This window comes from Diabrotica undecimpunctata, chromosome 4, assembly GCF_040954645.1.
Source record: "Diabrotica undecimpunctata isolate CICGRU chromosome 4, icDiaUnde3, whole genome shotgun sequence".
Taxonomy (NCBI): domain Eukaryota; kingdom Metazoa; phylum Arthropoda; class Insecta; order Coleoptera; family Chrysomelidae; genus Diabrotica; species Diabrotica undecimpunctata.
In genome coordinates, this window is record NC_092806.1 from 64,117,445 (window position 1) to 64,122,105 (window position 4,661).

Here is a 4,661-nt window from a genome sequence, read left to right on the forward strand (position 1 = left end):
TACTTCGAAATACAGTACATACTGTGCAAAAGAAACGGGTACACTACTATATTTTACAAACAAAATGGTTTATCAAAAGCGTGTCTAAATTCATCGAATTTTTAACTAAGAGTGAACATAAGACATAATAACCCATCTATAAACATAACCATAGGAACAATATTATAACAGAAACTTTACAACGATTTGCCTAAATTCTTGTAAAGTATTTACGTGTGAAATCCCAAATAACTGAAGTCCGAAAGCCGCCAGCCGCTTTGAATTAAAAAGTATTCCCAAAACTGCTTTATGACTGTACCTGCAAAAAGCCGGCAGTTCATACAATAAATAATATTTTCTGACATTTTTTTTAGATTGGGATGAAAAAAGAAGTATACATGATAAATGAAACGCATTTGAGTATTATCACGTACTGAATAATTATTATTGTTTGGAATATTAGAGTTCACAGAATTATCTGAATCATTACTATTTAATTATTTGAATTTATTTTCGTTTTAAAAAAGTATTATCATCAGTGGACTGCTTTTGGCCGCCCCTATTGTTGACCGCCCTTGTGCGATGCACACTTGGCACACATGGTAGCGGCGGCCCTGTACGTATCTTCAGTACGTACTATAATAGGTATGTAATGTAAACTCGGTTCGCTATTCCCAGTCCAAACTGTCTAGTGAATTTAGTAATTATTTTCTTGCGAAGTTAGTTACTTTTGACAGACTAAAAGTAGCTGGAAATTACTATACAACCAAGCACACGTACTCATAGCCAATATTAATAGTAAACAAACTCAATAGTAAATAAAATAGAACTTTGAGAATTACCGACAATAAATATTTATTTATCTGCACCATATAATAAATATTTATGTTAAATTATAACAACTAAAATATATTTTTTAAATATATACTACCCAAAATTTTATGTGTTTAGTATACACTTCCACTATTTAGAATAATTCTTCTTTTTTTTTTAAGAAAGAAGTCTGCAATAGTAGGATACTTGAGCTATTAATACTGAGAAGTAGGAATTGTTGTGTTGTAGGTTTCCGACAATGAATCTGTCAAAATATGCCCGAGCTAAGCGAATGGAGTTTACCATAAATTGGAAAATGTACGTCTTATGTACGTATTAAGTACGTACTTCGTACAGCAAAGTACATACATTGTACATACTTTATGACCCATCAGTACGTACTTAGTTTGTCTTATGTACGTACTTGTGCTTACTTTGCAGTACTTCCTGATCAACACGATCAAACAGCTCCTTGAAAATTTACAATTACAGCGATGCTGATGCTTTTCCTCCCCTCTTTCAAATGTATTTAAATCATAGTTTAATGATATGTAATGAATATTGTTCTGTGTTTCCTTCTAAAACATGGCGATCGCGTGCTGAAAAACTTCAAAGGCGGCATCTGAGAGTGGCATCGAGTCTAACTCGATGGAGAGTGGGCATTCTGATTGTTTATTATTCTGTGATTAGGGGATAGATTTGGCAAACGTCAAATCAGCAGTTGCCAGATTACAACAGGTGTTTGCAATTAATCTCGAAAGAGACAAATATTTACTCATTATTGCTTCATATAAATTAAAAATTGCAGAATTCATAAAAGAGTATAATCAAAATGTACTTTTTAAAATCGTTATCTCTATATTTTTGAAGCATACAACATATGCATTATAAAAACATGCCAACAGTGCCAAACCGAAATATTTTGACATTTGTAGCTATATTCAGCTTGTACTTTCGTACCTTTAATAAACTCTAGTATTAACAAAGAATATACAGCATTTTTCATATAAAAATGCTTGCACGTCATTCAAGATTTACGACGTCAGAACCCCACAGCATTGCCAAAGCATCAGAATAGTTAGTAAGTGAGGAATTTTTAAAATGTCAACTATTTGTCAAACTATTATATTAACAGTAAATACACTTAGTTTTAAGACTACTGCAACACACTAAAATCCATTAGAAAACATTTTAATACAAAATTATATAGTCTAAATTTTAAACTTACCTCTTTTAGGGCTGTAATAGTAAAAACGTCCCGTCATGATTTCTTGTTCAAAATAATATATCTTATATGAAAGCTTATCATCTTTCTACAGACTATTTATTTGTTTTGGCATAGCACAATCACAATACACAACAATCATTAGTTTTTAAAGCTATTAATCTAAATTTAATATGTATTTATAAATACAATTTATTAATATATATTATATCATAATCAAATTGTGCAAGAAATCAAAACATAAACAAAATTCTTACTTTAAAAAAGCGGCAACACTGTATACACTTTTGCCACACGCTGAACTGTCAATAAAATTTGAAGGATTCCTGTATCAGTTACGTAAAATTGTCTAATCTATTTAATTAAAATTATTATTTTGTGGAATATTAGACTTAAAGATTTATTTCATAAAATTTATATTATTAATAATAACAAATGTTTTTGGTTATTTAATCAATATAATTCTAAAATTTCCAATATAACGATGATTTTATTTTTCTGATTATTACACTATGTTGACGCCTATGAAAGATCGAGCAGTTCCGAATGGGTTTCGTATTATTAGCTGTGTTAGAAAAATTTGAACTCTAAGGTTGACTTTCTGGAAATTTTAAATATAAGTGACGTCACTTAATATAAATTGTGACGTGACGCTTTTTTATATGAAAAATACTATATAGTTCGTCCCAAACCCTTCTTTCAGTGCGTCATAGTTGATCGAATTCTCTCTAACACATTAAGCTAGACGTGACAGAAAAAAACGTAAGTCTGTGATTATTATGCATAGAACTTAGTTATCGTAAAGCTAATTCTACTTACGGATGTATTAATTGGTTAGAGTTTAGAATACGCTAAATAGATATCCAATCAATGACGCGCATAAATATAATTTGACGCAGATTGTCTAGATAGTGACAGTACTTTGACAATGTCAACTGATAAAATGATAATTGTCATTCCAGGTTAGTATTATCAGACATTTTACAGTAAAAATTTAATTTTGTACCTATTTATTGTCATAAAAATATTTTAAACTTGCCGAGATATATCGAGAAAGAACAAAGACTAATATTAAAATTATTAAATTATTTTCAATTAGAAAAAGAGAGATTACGATTCTGCAACTGTCAAATTTAACTAAAATGTCATGCAATAATTCTCGACATTCTTAAAATCCTATATGACGTCAAAATTAGTGACGCACTGAAAGAAGGGTTTGGGACAGACTGTAGACGCATATGCGTCTACAGTCCATCTAATTTAGATAACGATTTACGTCATTATATACGTCAGAGATTGAAGTTGGCATAGTTGCCAAAGTATAAAAAAATCCTGAATCCATTTTAAATCAAATAGGTCACATATTTATTAATATACTCTTTACAACGACTATTTAAATTCTTACATGACATTTTTGAAATAAAACACACTAATTTTGTTCTAAAAAGAACAGATTTTATTAAATAGTTAAAAATATAAAACAAGAGGTATTCACTTTAAGATTTAAAATAATAAAGTACAAAGAGTGTCAACACCGCAACTGTCAAATAGGTGTTACCAATTTATGCCAAAATTTTACCTTCGTTCAATTACAGTTACAGTGTGTTCCGAACAAATGTTCTTGATAAAAACGCTTTATAATGCATTTATACAAATTAAATGAAACATATTATTGTGTATTTCTTTAAGTTAACATTAATAGAAACTTTTAAATATTAGTTCTACGCGTATATAATAAAATATGTCTAGTGGCTGTAATGCCAGCGTACTCGGTAAAGTGATTCTAAAAAAAAACACACCTACACCCTAAATATTTCGTGTTGGTATCATGTGACGTCACACGCTATGACGCCGATGACGTACATCGTTAACTAAATTAGATGAAGTGTATATTCTTTGGTGTTAATATGGGGATATTCGATTGTCAGACATTTTTCACATTTAGGCCCAGTGAAGATAGCCTCAAGTTACCAGTCAATTTAATTTCACAGAACAAAATATTGCGTTGTCAGTGTTGCCATGTCCTTATAATGTATGTTATATGCTTCAAATACAAAGAGATAAAGCTTTTAAAATGTACATTTTTATTATATGATTTTATGGATTCTGCAATTTTATACATGAAATAAAACATGAATAAATTAATATTAGTTTCGTTTGATTAATTGCAATTAATTATTAGAAAATTTTTTTGTCCTTTGATAGGTTAGCGGATAGATTTGGCAATAGAGTCATAACCCATAACCCTCAAACCACCAATTGCCAGGCAATAGATGTCTTTTTAAGTTTATTATTTATACTCGTGATTTATACTGATATTTTACTATTTACTTTTAAAAACTGGGGCAATACTTTTTTTACTAATTTACTTTTTCTTTTTTTGGTAATTGTTAAGTATTAGTTTTTAAATTCCTTATTGCTTTTGATTGCGTTTGTTTCATTTGTAAGGTAAATTAGTAAATTTCAACACTGCCAAACACCAACATTTCATTTTTCATTTTGTCAGACCAAAGAATATAGAATAGACGCTTCTAGCGTCTATATTCTTTGGTCAGACCACCGAACTTCAGACGGTCAGACGTCAGACTCAGACCCATTTGACGGCTTGACGCTATCTTCACTCAACTGGGCCTAAATGTGAAAA